We start from the raw sequence: 17592 nt of genomic DNA, 5'->3' as shown, positions 1-17592 counted from the left end.
ACTGCATGATATGGTCCAGCAGATGAAGACAATCTTTCCACGATCGTAACAATGTCTGGAACAGCTGCCGCTAAGGGTGGGGCCACCTTGTTCAGACCTCGATAATCTACAGTCATTCACCATGATCCATCAGGTTTCTTTACTGGCCATATCGGACTGTTGAATGGACTCTCTGTTGGCTCAAGTATGCCAACCTGAAGCAGTTATTGGATTGTCTCAGTGATCTCAGCGTGCTCACCTGGGATACGATATTGTTTGATGTTCACTATTGTTTTAGGTGTGGGAATATAAAGTGGTTCCCACTTAGCATTGCCTCGAACTACAGCCTTAACTGCGTTGACTGAACAATGCCACACTCCAAACCTAAATGGCCCTACAGTGGTTTCTAAGGTTCTACCCTTTAACACATCTATTCCTAAAATGTGCTCTGGTACTGGAGCTATTACTGATTCAATGAAAATAGGAATATCATCCCCAAAAGCTATCTTAACCTTGGTTTTGGTACCTAGTATTTTTGCCCCTCCATAACCATCAGTCTCTACATATTGTCCATGAAATTTATGGAGGTTGCCTGCAAAAATGGTTACTTCTGATCCTGTGTCTACCAGAGCCATCACATGTTGTGGCCCTCTCCTCCAAAAAATGGTAAGGGGTACGTAAGGGCATCAGTTCCCAGGTGTAATTGCTCTTACTGTACCCCTAGCTACTGGGGACCTGCCTACTAGTCAATTTGTCTCTGTTTTTTCAACCAGGGTTCTCCATTCCTTTCCTCCCCAATCTCTCTCATCATTACATTCCTCCTTTTGCCACTGTGCTAGCTCCTCATCAGTAGGGATGTCAGGATATAATTGATTCCACCCTACCTTCCCTTCAGTGGTACTTCTGGTTGGACTTTTTTTAGGGGTTTGCTTTTTACTCTCGGAGCTTGAACCTTTTTCATTTTGTTTTTGCTTCCACTTTTTATATAATTCCTCAGTAGCTATCCCATCTATTTCTGCAACTTCAATCCCCCACCTTAATAGATCCAGAAACATTTGCTTTCTTGTAACTTTTTCACCGGATTTATCTTTTGATTTCTCTGCATTTGCCTTTCTAGCTCTTCTCTGTTCTTTTTCTTCCACTAGTTCTGCCATTTGATTTAGAATGGCTATTACATCCCATATCTGCTGACCTACACAGCTGCCCTTTCCACCACTGTGGTGCATTTTTGATCAATTTACTCCTCATATTGCTGGTCATAATTTGTGCATCTGGTCCTTTCGGAAGCACTAATATCCCATTCCTAAATTCCAATAAATAAATGGTAGCCAACATAGCCATTTCTCTTAACTGCTGTATTGCCTCTGCTATTGTTTTCCAAAGCTTATGTTCATCAGCTACTGCTGTGGCATCAGGCCAAGTAGCTCAGAAAGCCGAGGCTAACCACACCACCAGTGCATTCACCTAGGGATCATCATGGTTCACATTGTTTACTATTTGCTTTAAACGTGGGAGAAACACCAAATATGCACATTGGTACATCTCTTCAGCATTTAGAGACACTGCTTATCCCCCTGTGTCCCAAACCCAAAGAAACCATGCTAAAACAGTTTCCCCTGGCTTTTGCTTATATATTTGGATTATATTCAATAATTCAGCTTGAGTATAACTCCGCACCTCAGCACATTGTTGTGGCGCTGCCCCCCCAGCATACTGTCCCTTTTTCTCAATAACTGGGTGTGCCTCCACTGATGGGGAATTTACTATTTCAAAATCACTATCACCCTCATCAGTTGAGGGGACATCACCTTCCCATTTCTCGGGATCAAACTCTGCCTTACACAGCAAAGCACAAACCCGAGGCCTTGAGGGTGGTTGGCATAGTTTTCTCCCATTTCATTGTCTATGCTGTTGAATTATTCGAGTAGCTAGAGTCACTGAATTAGATTTCCAGTTATCAGCTTCCTCCTACTTTAACAAGTGCCATGTTTTCCTTCTCCAAGGCATCTCTATCCAATCTATGTGTATGTGTATGTTCTTTACATTGCTCTTCTAACTCTAAAACTTTTTCTTTTAGTTTCTCTACATCTCTGTCTAATTCCTGAATTGCCTCAAAGAACAGCCATCTGGCTTCTCCCACCCCTTCCTTCACCTTTTTCCCCTTATCATCCAATTTTAGTTCAGATAAAGCTCTAGCTAGACTATCAGGGTCTGCCTTAGGTCTTTCTTGCAAAGGTTTTGGGGAAGGAGGGGGTGAAACTTGACTTAATACCTTAGCAAGAGGATCCCACTTCCCAAATAATGCTGGCAACATAGTGTCAATGCCCAACTTATTTGGGGTGCCTGACACAGCATCCTTCTTACCTATGCCTATATGTTTTAAAGGAAAAAACATTGGTTGTTGTTGTGACATTTCCACTGTAAACCTCAGATCCTGCCGACTACACCAAGTGAACTAGTCCATTACTTTAAGATCTGAGGTTAATACAGGATTAGAAATGATACCAGACACCAAGGCTCAAACTTAACAATTTATTAATCAAAAACATACTATATAAACAGTAAAACTAATACTAAATAAACAGAAAAACTAATAGATCATGTACTTACAAGCATATGCATAAACAAAATCATCTTTGCCACTGATAGGGAGACTTCAATCCTATCCAGTGCAGCTATCTGTTCAGTCAAGGCAAGGCCGACAATGGCAAAATGTCTCTAAGCTCAGTTCAGGCTGGTGCTGTGATCAAATCCGGATGATGATGATTTCCATTTTCGCCATTGAGCTTTTATAGTCTTGAACAAACAACAGGGTCAACTAATGACATATTGATCACAAGCTCATCATGAGTTGATGGAATATTGTAGAAAATATGACATTACAAGCTCATCATGAGTTGATGGAATATTTTAGAAAATTACAGATCATTTCCTAAGTTGTAAACAAGTCTTGTAATGTCTGGTCTTGTGCCTTACTTCCCTTTTTCAAAGAACAGTTAGCTCACAAACTTGTGATATAGATCCTCTTTGAAATCCCCACATTCTGGTAAACATCTTTTAAGCTGATAACTTACAGGTTAACAAAAGTTCAGTAATACCAGTAATCAGTGAGCAAGGCCTGCTCTTAAGCATATTGTATTGTTACAATATTAGCAGCATATAGTGAGGTAGTGGCATATCAAGATCTAGCAATAATAAATCTAGCAATAATTAAATATATACAGTGATATGTGGCTCGAGGCATAACAAAAACTTGGTAGACTGTGTGGATCCGTCACAACGTAATATCTATTAGACTGCAACTTTCTTTCTTTTGGCTTTTGTTCCAATCATAGTATAGACATTGCTCTACTCAGCTTCCTAAATAGGAAAAAACCACAGCAGAAATGAAGGCAACCTGATTTCCTCATTGTTTTTGGACCTACCCAAAGGCTTTGCTACCATTTCTAATGAAAGACTCTTAAGACAAACTCTATAATTTAGGCCCCTGTACATCCTCTAACCCCTGGTTTCACCAATACCTGGCCAACAGAGTTCAGTCAGTCACATTGCAGAATCAGTTCCTTCCTTCCTGTTTCCATCATAGTGCACCAAAGAAACATACAAGACTCATTGTTATTTAATATATTCATAAATGATCTCCATTTCAGATTCCATATCTGCTACTCTTATTCAATGTGCTGATAATCCATCATTCAGCTGTTTGGTCCCAACTGTACCTAAAATTCAACTACTAATCCTGAAATCTTTCTCCTTTATAAAAACTTCCAATTGTTAGTCAAGCCTTAAAAAACAAAAACAGCAAAAAAAACAAAACAAACAAAAAAAAAACCTACTAGGGCTCACACCAAAATTGCACCTCACCAAGAGAATACTGTCAGTGCCACATCATCTAATTACACCAAAACTGAAGTAGTCCCACACACAGAACTATTAACTGTCAAAACTGATAACAAGTGGAGATCTCACCCTTACATTCAGTCTGCTATTAAAAACATTAACACTTGCTTAGAACCAAACATTTTCTTAACAGACAGTAGCAGATAAAACCCCCTCATCTTCAGCCAACTCACTTCCTCCACTGTTTTATACTTCTCCTATATCCACAAACCTGCAGTCTAGTCAAAAAACTAAGCTAGAGCTATGCTATAATAAAGTATTAAAATGTGCTGCTAATTCTGTATCTGCAGTCCACCATCGCCTGACCCTTAGGCACTGTAGTTGGATGGAACGTCACAATTACCTCTCCTGTTGTAACAACATACAACATTATTTACGAGTTAGACAAATGTTCATCCTTACAAAAACTACTTCAGTTATTCTTAACATATTAAGTCATTCATTCTAAGGCCAAATTATTTCTCTTTTACATTACATTCCAAAATATAGCTGGTGATCTTCTGTACTGAAATGTTTTCTCTAAAATATGGAGCAACATTCTTTTCCACTGAGACTCACAGAAAGCTTTCAAACATTCAACACGCATGTCCAATTACACCAAAAAATATCTTAGCTATATCAATGCAGATTATCAACTGGATAGTTTTGTATCTGTTCCTACCTGGTCTTCCCTGTTTATATCTTACTTACATCTGCTTCATGCTACATCCTTATCATCTAATGCATCTGAGGCTGTCTGACTGACAGCCACTTGAAGTATAGTAATCCTGTTTTGTCTATGAGCGTTTTACACTGTACACTCCTCCTCATGAATATTAATGTGTTTTAGGTTCGCAGATCTCCACTTCAAATTGTACAGCCCTCTCTTCTCCCCTTCTCTTCTTCTAATCTTGTGTTGCTAAACTGTAGAACACCAACTGTTATCCCTCCTCTTTTTAATTCTCTGATTTAAGTTCCACCAAACGGTTGCACTCTGTCAATATCTTCTTATGTTTCCTTACTTTCTGCTGCACTGTCTTAATCAGTTCTTCTCTAGCTATCCCTTTCAACTTCTCCATAGTTATTCACATAAGTCAAGGGTGATGATATATCTCTGTCTCTTGCTATATTATAAGGTTATAAAGTTGACAAGTTATTTGTTTGACTTGATTTCATTTCTTTGCCTACTAGTCTCTTATATAGTGTATTTAGATACAAGCGCTGTAGGATATTTTTATGCTATGGTTTAGATTGTTAGTTCTTAGCTGCTTAGTTAGTCCACACAACCTCATCTTACTGCTGGATCTCCAGCTGCCTCCACCAAGAGGCCAGTCAATAGAGGAGACCCCAGGGCTCTGTACAGGGCCCACTCCTTTTTGGCATCTATTTCTCTAAAGTGGAAGAAAACATTGAAGTTTTATGGCTGACTAAGTTTGCAGATGGTTGCAAGCTGAGGGTTATCATCAATTAGCTCCACTGCAGATACTAACATTGTTCAAGAAGGCCTATCTATGAGAAATGGTGCCAAAGGCACATTCTTAAACTCAGTGCTAAGAAATGCATAACTGTATACTTTGGGAAGTCACCCAAACTGGCTAATTACCAATCCCCTAAGAATTAACCCAGTAGTCAGGGATCTTGGCATGCATGTAAATAATAGCCTTACCTTAGACCACCATGTGCCCACAGTGGTGAGAAAATCCTTTTATGTTGCATAACTTATAAGTAAGGGCATGACATCTAGGTCCAAAGAGGCCATTATTCTACTATACTATGCCCTTATCAGACCAGTCATAGAGTACAATGCTCCCTTCAGTATGTACCTGACTAGGCATATGCTGCAAGTAAAGCAACCTCACAGATTCATTACAAAAATAATACAAGGCCTAACAAACCCCCTTTACACAGAGAAACTTAAAGCACTTTCCTTGTACTAAGTCTCCTATAGGTTGCTGAGGGGTGATCTACACCTGTTTTACAAGGCATCCAGAAACCCCACATGAATCTCCTGCATATTTGTAAGTCAAACAGTACCAGAAATACCATGTGCCTGGCCCTCAATGCCCTGTTTAGCTACAGAATGTCATTCTACTTTTGGGCAAAAATTTACTAGGCTTAGAATGCTCCCCTGAGTTGTTAGCCTAATAACAATCTATGAATCTTTGACTGTAATCTTTCTGATTAGTCCTGTAAAGTCTGTGTTTTAAATTGTACAGTTACATTTGATGCAGTGTTCATACTCTGTATATTGCACAATGATACTTCAATGCATTTTAACTTGCAATTTACATTTTTGTATTTCTGATATTTTTCTGGAGCCTTTCTTCCTTTTCTCCCATTTTTTTAATTGTGGGATACACATTGTATCTGTGTAAGTTATCTGTAGGAAAAGCCTAAGTTTAAACATTACCATGGAAACTTGGATCAAGGAGAGCTGACATGTTTATCGGGGAAAAGTTGTCATCTTTAAGAGAGGATTCTGATGTCACAGAGATTACAGAAATGCAGTTTCATCTGGAAGAAGGGGTATTCAAGGCTCAGGATGTGTAGTGTAAGGCATCCATGACAGTCAAGATGAATCTAGAGTTTCATTGTAGAGTTAAAAAGGTGCAGATCAGGAGTAAGACGCAGGTGGCATTGTCAGTGGTTGAGATGCTGAGACTCATGAGATTTTGACTCCATCATGTACAGCAGTACACAGCATGCTGCAGTCATAGCAGGAGATTTTGAGGAAGGATCATTGGATATGAGATGTACACATATACACTCGGTATGGACATTGCTGTATATGCATACATACTACAAAGTCATGTAGATAAGTGAGACACAATGAGGGGAAGAATAATAAAGTAGTTAATGCACATCACTCTGTTGCAACATGATTGCAGAAATGTTCATGGATTATGTACATCTGATTTTTATTCTTTGTTGTTAAGTCAGTCAACAAACACAATTATATCAAATAGAGAATGAAGTATGTTGATGGAAATTGTACCATTGAACAGTGATGTCATCATTAACTGTTGGGCCCTAAACCTTTTGAATTTGTTCCAAATAATTTCAAAACCTTTCAACTGCGGTGGTGGTGCTGTGGTAGCGTTGTCACCTCACAGTTAGACGTTGCCCGTTCGATTCTTAGTTAGAGCGTCTTTTGTGTGGCGACATGCGTGAATGGGCTTTCCTTCATTGAAGGTTGTGCATTAGGCCCGGCAAGCCAGCACGTAAAAATCTACTGCCAATCATTAGCGGACCGGAGTTCTACTGTGGCGACCCCTAACCGGGAAAAGCCGAAAGACTTTTATTTGCATCATGTTTTCAGAAAAAAAAAAACATCCAGTAATGCTACCAGAAATAACATGGTTAAGACCAGTCACTGTGAAGCTGGCAAAAGACACCAGCTATAAGGATTAGCAGTCATTTAGCAAAGCATGTGATACTGTCAATTCTACTAAAATGCTGGTGAAATAACCATGGCAAATGTGAAGATGTCTGGCCCTCTTCTGCCATCAGTAGTTGAGCATATCCTTGCTGAAGTGTTATGGAGAGGGAGGAGTGAAATCCTGGATGCATTTCATGACTTAATTAGTAAGAGCACTTCTTTTTGAAATTTGAAATTAAGTTTTCTGCAGTATTTCTTTTCTGGATAGTAAATTGTATGACATTGGTTCAGATGGGTATATGTATTCAACTGACTTCACAAAAATCATAACTGATGCATCAAAAAAAGTACACCAAGTTCCTACATGTTGGGATTAATAACACATACACGATCTACTCTTTCCCCCAAAAAACACAAATCTAAACTAAATCAAAGATTGAAATACAGTTTGAAATAAAAAAACACCTTCTACAGCATGATCTCTTGACAAACAAATGTCAGTAAACCTCCAGCCACCCCCTACCCCCCAAAAAAGTAAATGACAGTTGTGCAAGAGGTCTTGCTGAAATTCCTGGAAAACACCTTGAGGCTCAAATATTATGTATAAGCAGCCTAGTTCAAAAGGAATTTTTCATAATAATGACACAGATACTAGTCCTTAGATCATTTTGCTCTCTTGACTGTTTTCTCAAAGACTTTATACACTCAGAAACAGTTGTTAAATAATATTTTCACGTGTGCTCCTAGCAACTTACTTTTCTTTTAGTTCTGATAACTACAATTCTCCTTCTCTCCCATTACAGCATTTCACACAGAGTTTCAGTTTGAAATCCAGTTGACTCACAAACCCCTCCTAATTTTTCCATGTAAGGGAGCATCTAATGCAAGAATAAATTTATATGGCTTTGCTAATGAATTGCCTTTCATATACTATAGCAATATTTAATAATCAGAGGGCTAAATTTTAGGAATATAATAGCACTTGCCATAGAAAAACACCAGGAATATTTTGGATTCCATTAAGATGCACCTGCCAAGGCTTGTGTTTTTTATTTATTTCCAATCTGCACACACTACTGCTGGCATTATTAATGACAAGACACCTTAGAATTAGGCTGCTTATGCACAATATTTGAACCTCAGGCATACCATGATTACTCATAGTTGTTCATGGAGAGTATATTTTTTCATGTAAGAAATGATGTTGTCTCACTGTAATCTGTTTTATTATATATAATATACTTGTAATAGAAATACAGGACTTGATGCTTACATTGCTATTTCATATTAGACTTGGCACACTGATCAACATCAGATACACAATGACTTTGTGCTTACTTAGATAAGGCGTAAAAAGCACCAATCAGAATAAAGATGTAAACTGTGTATGTACCACTGCTACAATCACTGCCATTAAATGTGCTCTTTGAGTAAAGCCTTTGTTGTAATTTGCATGTTTTTATATGGCAAATAGAAAAGTATATATTTCTTGTTATTACTGTGTATTACTTAGATCTGATGAAACTCTGACATGAGAAAAATACTCATCCCTTGTTTTAACATAATAAGCAGCAGTTTAAACAACCAATGCCAACTTGAATTCTGTTTTCTTTTATTTATAATACAAATGCAAAGTGATCTATGTCATGCACCTTACATAAGAAGTTTGGACAAAGGTTTGGATGAAGGTCCAATTTAATCATTTGTTTGTCAATATCAAGAGTAAGCAGTTTTACAACTAGTATTCCTCGTTTTGTTTTCTATAGCAAATAATTGCCATGCTGATTTCTAAGTTTCTTTTATATTTCTCCCTTGTTTGAATTTATGTGACAGTGGAGTTGGTATATATAGTTTGGAAGGTACAGAGGGCTTTCCCCCTCAGGTAAAGTTAATAGTTTTCATCCTTCTGTTTTTCAGGTATTTTTTTAAGCATTTCAGATATGAGAATCAGTGATTCATGGTAGAACCAAAGCAAACACATACATGCGGGATGCAAGCCTCCTTTCATTACTCCAGCAAGGAACTGTAACAAAACAGCTTTGCAAACTTAAATTACAAACTTCATGATCACACAACAGAGGGAAAAACACCAAATCTGTAACTCATTGCCAGCAAAATCTACTCAAACCTACCAAAACATTGATTTGATCAAACAAGAAACAGAATCAGTGCTTTGATGAAAAAAAAATCAACGGAATAAATGGCTCCCATTCAGACATACTGCAAATATAAATTTAATTTAAATATAAATTTGCAAAAATCTACAAAAAACACTTTTTACATATATGTCATATGCAAATAATCTGCAGATAAAATATTTTGAAGAGTCAGTTGTGTACTGCATTGAGATTGACAACTAATGCAAACCAGTATGAGGAAATGCTGCTAATTATGTATTTAATTGTTTCCAGAGTAGATATGTAATGACATATCTGGTCACTTAAGTTCTAATACACAGGCTAGTGTAGTATGAAATATAGTATTCAAACAATAATACATTTTTTTACTCAATTTGTTTAAAATTTTCATAAAACTGAGACATTAACTCAATACATTTTGATAATAAATAAATAATGTAAGAATATTTGTTAAATAAGAAAAAAAAAAGGAATTATGTACAATATTTGCATAGGTCCAGAAACTGCAGTGGTGGTGCTGTGGTAGCGTTGTTGCCTCACAGTATAACATTGTCCTGTTCGATTCTCAGCTAGAGCATCTTCTGTGTGTAGACATGTGTGAATGGGTGTACCTTCATTGAAGGTTGTGCGTCAGGGCTGGCAACTTGGCACGTAAAAATCTACTGCCAATCATTAACGGACCGGAGTTCCGCTGTGGCGACCCCTAACTGGGAAAAGCCGAAAGACACAACAACATTTGCATAGGCCTGAAGTAAATTTTATAATAATCATGTTCTTAGTAAAAGAACTGAATAGAAGGCAATAAAAATAAGTATGTAAAATTTCTAAATTCTTTCAAGAGAGTCAGGATTTGTCTGGAAAATGACAGTGAGTGAAATTGCTTTACTCGATGGGTTATTGATAAATAATGTAAGATGATTTCTGTACTCTTTGACTTTTTTTTCCTTGTCAGCAGTTTCTTTCAGAAAGAATAAAAAGTCTCCAAAATTTGGTGTAGACGTAGAGTTCCATTTCCTGGTAATACTTTTCTTTACGATCGCAAGAACAGTCCATAGTAAGGAGAGATTGACATTGTTCAACACAAGACCATCATGAACATTAAATAAAATTAAGGATTTTGATAATGAAAATGAATCAGTAAACAAAGCTTGTAAGAAACCATTTAGTTTACACCAAAATTGATCTAATAGAGGACAGGAATAAAATATATGGATCCAATCCTCTTTGCATTTCTGTAAATATCTCCAACAAATAATATTTTTGCTCTTTCCAAATTTAGCTAGCTTGTTTTGGGTTAGAGATGCTCTATATAAAAATTTCCATGTGCCAATATTGTGACCAGGATGTAAGTTTGACAGATAATAAAATGTGGCATTTGCCTTCAAGAGATAAATGACTGATATGACCCATAGTGATATGATTCCAATATTTATCTTGCTATTGTGATTTATATCTTTTAAGAATACCATATAGTTTTATAATTAAATGATCAAAATTTGATTTATAATACATAATTTCATAGAGGTACAATAGCAGTTTGGGAATGTCTTTACAGAATGAGTTGCTGAGAATTATAGAAAAAGCTTATGAATATGATAATGTACTTTGTAACAGTAACTAATCATATGTCTTTAAGTCGGATTCTTCTAGGAGTTGATATGCTTCTTTAACTTTAAGTTATTTGAAATACTGCCACCTAAAGACATTTTTTTTTCAATTCCCAGAAAGTAAAATTATTGTTATGAATTTTATCAAAGTAATTTTTTGTGGTACTGAAAGGAATTAAAGTTTCAAACCAGATTTTGGTGTCAATATTTGAAAAAAATATAAGTTATTAAGAATATAATTTATATAACTAGAGTTTGTAAGTGAAGAATATATTTCTAAACAAAGAAAACAATAAAAAATTAATTTGGTTATTTAAAGCTAAGTATTTAGGAAGAGTATTATCATACTGTATAATCACCAACTGTAAATATTTCCAATTAGACATATAATTTGTATCAACCCAATTCAAAAATGATTACAAAATTGCGGCTTTAACATACAGTAGGTATCAATATCTGGGAAATTTATGCCTCCTTGATTCCAAGGTCTGATATGGTGTAAAAGCACTATTCTATTTTTATTGAGAAACCAGAGGAATTTTAATATAATTTTATTTATGCTACCAATTAAATTATTTTCTTGTAAGGTAGATATAGCTTAAACAATATATATTTTGGGAAGGATGATCATTTTATATTAAATGAAGTCTATATTCAAAGGAGATGAGTAATTTATTCCATTTATCATTGATATTTGATATTATTTTTTAAATATTGCCATAGCTGTTATAATTTGTTTTATAGAACTATGTAATATAATAACTAGGCAGTCAAGAGAAGTAGATAATTTCCCAATAATGTGATTTTGATGAATTTGAACTTTCTTTTTTATTTAGTATTAAATATTTAAATTTTGATTGGTTAAAGTGAAGACCAGATAAACTTTCTAATGCAAATATTGTAGATTCCAATTCTGAGAGAGTTGATCTTGAGTTAAGTAAAGTTAGTAAAATGTCATCTGCAAATAACATCATTATGGAAGAGTATTGATTATATACATCAAGACCAATGATATATAGGATCAAAGGATCATAGAAGGTTACTAGTCTAATGGCCCTTGGGCCCTTACAAGCCTAGCAAAGAGTTTATCCCCAAAAAAACCTCAGGCAGCACCCATCACCTATGTCAATGAGGGACACAGCTGGAACCCTTGGGACAAATGTGTGGTTTCCAATCCACTCATCAAGGTTGTGCTAGAAGAGGATCCATGAGGTACTCTGTTTGATGTGTATAGGAAGTCTATTCCAGAGATGGGGCAATCTCTGGGAGACAAACCTATCTCTCCTGCAGGTTTTTTTGATGTTGCATATTAGATTTAGGCCTTCCAAGTAGGTAACGTGCAAGGAGTTAGACTTACAGATATGGAGCATCTCTAGTAGGGTAGCATCCGAGATTGCCTTGCACACGAGACACGGATCACCTCTGAGCAATCTGTATGACACTGAGCAGAGTGATAGTGATTTGAGCCTGTCCACATAGGACAGGTGTTGGAGACCATGGGTTCTCTTTGTGAGTTATTTCTCTAATCTTCCCAGTTGGTGCAGGTATTTGAAGAGGTACATACCAAATGGATGATTACACTCAATGAATGACCTAATGAGAGAGGAGTACATAGAGGTAATAACCTCATTTTTTGGGATGCAATCCCTTTACTAATGAGATGAGCCAAGTAAAAGGCTTTTCTGTCCACTGCCACTACATGATGTTTGAATATGAGATTGTTGTCAACCTGTGTACTCAGGTCTCTCACCACAAGTTGTGTACTTAGGGGGTTGCCATTGATGTGGTAATCAGTAGGAGCCTGTGTTTTTGCCGAATGGTATGATAATACTTTTTTTGCATTTAACTTAAGGCCATGATTTGGCACCAGTCATTTGTTACTGAGAGACCCTATTGCAGTATGTTAACATCATTTGGTGAGTTGATGGCAGCAACCAACTTACAGTCGTGTACAAACTTGATCAGCCATAGGCCATTTGTCTATGCCTGGATCTCTGATAAGTAAATGCCAAACAGTAGGAGTCCCAGAACAGAGCACTGGGGAACACTACTAGTGGCAGGTCTACTGTCAGAGGTGGAGGCATCTACTTTGACCTTGTGGGTCCTATCGGTGAGCCAGTTGGCCACCCACCTGATGAGATAGGGATTTACGCCAAGTCATGTTAGCTTTTCAATGATATAAATACAAATACAACGACCAAAGGAAAGATCCAACACTGATTTATTAGCAGTTTCCCCTAGCGCCTCGGCTCACATAGCTTTTCAATGATGCCTGAGTGGGGGATTGTGTCAAAGGCTTTGGCCAGGTCAAGCTAAGCTGTATGTACTAACTTTCCCTCATTCAGGGCCTTGGTAACAGTCTCAAAGAACTCAACCAGGTTCAAAAGGCAAGATCTGCCCTTGACGAATCCGAACTGTGTGGAGTCAAGTGCTTGGAGATTGCCTATGTCCTTGTTTATAAGATCCATAATACACTTCATGGCTTTACAGATCAGACTTGTCAAGCTAATGGGGCAATAGTTTCCAGGGTCAGTAGTGGTACCACTTTTGTGCAATGCTATAAAATGGCAGTTTTCCACTCTGCTGGAATGAAGCCTGTACTTAGGCTGTGGATGAACAGGTGCTCAAGAATAGCAAATATTTCAGTAGGAAGAGCAAAAAGTATTGGGAAAGAGGACAACCTTGCTTAGAACCTCTGGTTAAAGGAATGGAGTCTGAGATAATAGGGCCTAATTTAACATAAGCTAAATTATTATTATAAATATTCTTTAAAAGATATATGAAAGAAGAGGAAAAATCAAATAAGTTTAAAACTTTAAATAAATAATTCCAATTTAATCAATCAAATGCCTTTTCAATATCTAAGCTAATTATAAGTGCTTCTTCATTAACTTAATTTAAGAACTCTATAAGTGTTAAAATACACTTAGTATTGTCTTGAGTATGTCATTTATATACAAACCCTGTTTGATCATAGTTAATTAAATTAAATCAACTTCTATGATTCTATCATTAATAATACACATACAAATGTTGTAGTCATTATTTAAAAGAGAAATAGGTCTATAAGAGGAACAAAGGGGATTTTTATTTTATTTTAGAATGGGTGTGAATAATGAATATTTCTAAGAAGGAGGAATTAAGTTTTGAGATTTAATTTAATTCAAAGTTTTGTGAAAAAGTGTTATAATTCAACATGGGAAAAGTTTATATAGCTCAGCTATTATGCCATCCATGCCTGGAACTTTATTGGTTTTTAATTTTATTTAATTTTGTCAGTAATTTCTTTAAGGGAGATGCGTGACTACAGCTTAGTTTTTAATTCTTCTGGATTTTTTTTAATGTTTAAAGATTCTAGGTCTACATTTGTAGGTTTAGTATGTATATTATTTATTTTATTAAGAAGGGAAAAGTGATACTTAAAAGTGCCAAGAATTTCACCAATGTCAGATAATTTTTAATAGCCCTCATGTTTTATTTTAAGAATATTATTTGTTTTAAATGCATTTTAAGTCTCTTAAAAAGATTATGCATGTGTTTAGGCAATAAATAATAGGGGGTTATATTTAATCTTTCAATTGCCAAATTTGGTTTGTGAGATAAAATATCAAGCTATCTCTTGTTTAATTCTTCTATTTTTTGTATTAGAAATATTTTCTCTACTAAATTTTGATTTAGTTATTGATAATTGAGATTGATTGTTTTGTAATTCTGAATCCCATTCTTTAACTTTATTCTTATACCAAGTTAACATTTTACCATAAATGTAGGCTTTTAAAGAATCCTAAATCATAAGTCCCTTCTCTTGTCCTCCCCCTGTGCTATTCTTAGCATTTTATTCTTCAGCGTGTGTCTGTAAAATTCGTTTGAGCTAATGACAGTTCATCACAAAGTTCAAATGATGTCACATTTTATATCATAGCTATTTTCACTGAATCGAAAAGTGAATATGCTAAGTTTCATCTTTTTTCTGAACTAAGTGCATCATTAATCAATTGTTTGACAGTTCTGTATAAACAGAAAGCTTAAAAACAATTTTAATGGTTATCTCTTGACTATGTTGATTGAGTTTTAGCTTGTGTAGGGACATATTTGAAAATAAAGCAAAGAATATTTTATTAATGAAATGTTTGACTGACACATCTACTGTGGTGAGATCTTGTTTCCAATATGTGTTATTTGATTGCATTTCTCCTAATTCACATCACAACAAATGTATCAGTATTACTAATCTGGAAAACCGCAAAACATTGTGAAAAATGTGAAGCAAAACAAGAGCAGCAGACCACACAGTCTCATGTTTCACATGCTGTTTGATGTTTTTTCAGATAAATATGAGTGGTTCCCAATACTCGTGGTATAAGCTACATTTCTGCTAGGACTGGGTTAACTTTTCTAGATACAGACATTTCAGGAAAGTATTTTTTTTGCCACTTCTTCCACTAGGATACTGTGTAAGGCCATGTGATCTACTTAGTAATTTATCAATGCTCATTTCTAGGGGAAAGGAAGTGCCCTAGTCTGATCTAACAGGAAGAACATTAAAACAGAAGCTTTATAGCTACTTGTGAATGCTGCCAAACTAATGGATTTACAAACACCTTAACTGTGAACAGAGATTCAAAAGCTAAAGAGAAGCTCATGGAGCATCTCAAGGTAGGTTATTTGAATCTCATCAGAACAACAAGCGTTTAGAACAGGCACTTTTTCTTCATTACATAGCTACCAACCTACACATGGGGAAAAGAGAGATAAAAAAACACAGAACAGACTCTACATCTTGAACTTCTGAGCAAACCAAATTATAAGACCAAACCAATTAAGCATTCTAGTCCATAAACCATTATGGAATGATCACAGACAAAAAAAAGTAAAAAAGGAAAAAAAAAAAGAAAAAAGATACTGAGAGCACCCACCATAAATCAAGAAGTAGTTCTCACATTATGATTAGCTTAAAAGTATATGTAAAAATATTTAGTTTAAGCCAATGCTTATAATGTTCATTAAAGACAGTGAAAAGGAGGCGTTATCTGAAAATTTAATACATGTCCATTTGAAGTTTATTAGCTTCTTGTTGAGGATAAATAAATGCAAGGTGAATACTCAGAAGGCTATAAAGGAAAAACACGTATTATCTGCTTATTTTGAACCCACGTTAGATTTTGGTGGATGGCATTTGAATTTAGATAAAGCTATTAAAGTATTAACAGAAATGAATAAAAAGGTCAATTAGAAGTTGACACTTTGATATTTTTACTGTTATTCATAGAAGAGGATTCTGTCTTTAGCTTCTTTTTCTTTAAATTAGTCCAGGAGTTTTTTTTTTTCCAAAGCTCTTTTCAGACAAAAAGTTGGCCAGTCCATATCTTCCCGATTGGGAAAAATATTATTTTTGATGAAAGGCAAAGCTTCTTCTAGGATGTTGAAGGTTTTAATATTCAATAGATGGATTTTGATTTTTGGCTGGGTATATTATTTGAGCCTTTATATTATTTTGTTTAAGAGACTCAACAAGAGGCTAGCATTTTTTCCTCATGTCCATTACTTTAGCTGAAAAATCATTGTCAGATCGAATTGTATTCTGTTTATACCTTAAAGGGGCTTTGCTCCAAGCAGTTTTAAGAACTAGTTCTTTGTCCATCTAAGAAAGGAATTTAATTACGATGGATCTTGGTGTGGAAGAAGATGGTGGTGTAGGTTTACCAATTGCTCTGTGAGTGCTTTCAATAATAAAAGATAACCCCTCTTGTAGATTTAAAATGTCAGGAATCCAAGAGTTTAGGAGAGAAATTATATCATCACCTTCAGATTTTTCTGGGAGTCCAAGGATTCTGATGTTACATCTTCTTTCTCTGTTTTTCTAGATTATCCAGTTTACTAAGACACCCTGTGTTTTGCTTAAGCAAACAGTCTGGGTTTCTACTTCTTTTAACCTTCCATCAATATCACTTAAAGCAGTTTCCTTATCAGAGATTTTAACTAGTTATTGAAGATGTTCCTTAAAAACATATGTTTGCTTAAGACAGCTCTCTCTCTAAGGTTTCATAAATTCTCTTGAAAACTATCTATTTTCAGAAATAACTATTGTAGTGTAGAAGTCACTTGCTGAAGGTCTTTCTTCAGGAGAGAATCAGAGTGTGAGTGTTTCGAGCTGTTCATGTTTTATTGATAAAGTTATCTCTAGATAACATGACAGGAAATTTTTGAGTATTTCTACAAAAGTTGAAAATAATAAAGCCAATATTATTATTTATAAGTTATGGAAAAAAATACCTCAAAAAATAATTATTTTCTTGTATTTATATATATATATGTATATATATATATATATATATATATATATATATATATATATATATATATATCTGCAGAGCTCTAAAATGTTGCTGCTTTCAGTTGGACATCTGGGCTCCATCCCCCAACAATGACACATTTTTCATTTGAACAGAGTGTAGTTGAGAAACCTCTTTGAAAGTCAAGATACAGTACAAAAGGAGGGTAGGAGCCTAGACGGCCAACCGAGAGCAGTGAGTTTTGAGAGGTCCATAAACTAGTATACTAATATAGGAAAATTTTATTATTTTCAAGTTTAAAGCATCAGAAATCTATA

Source organism: Protopterus annectens, chromosome 6.part1 (assembly GCF_019279795.1).
Source record: "Protopterus annectens isolate FY-2018-M chromosome 6.part1, PAN1.0, whole genome shotgun sequence".
Taxonomy (NCBI): domain Eukaryota; kingdom Metazoa; phylum Chordata; order Ceratodontiformes; family Protopteridae; genus Protopterus; species Protopterus annectens.
The sequence above is the reverse complement of the archived record's forward strand: the minus strand, read 5'-3'. Positions refer to the sequence as shown.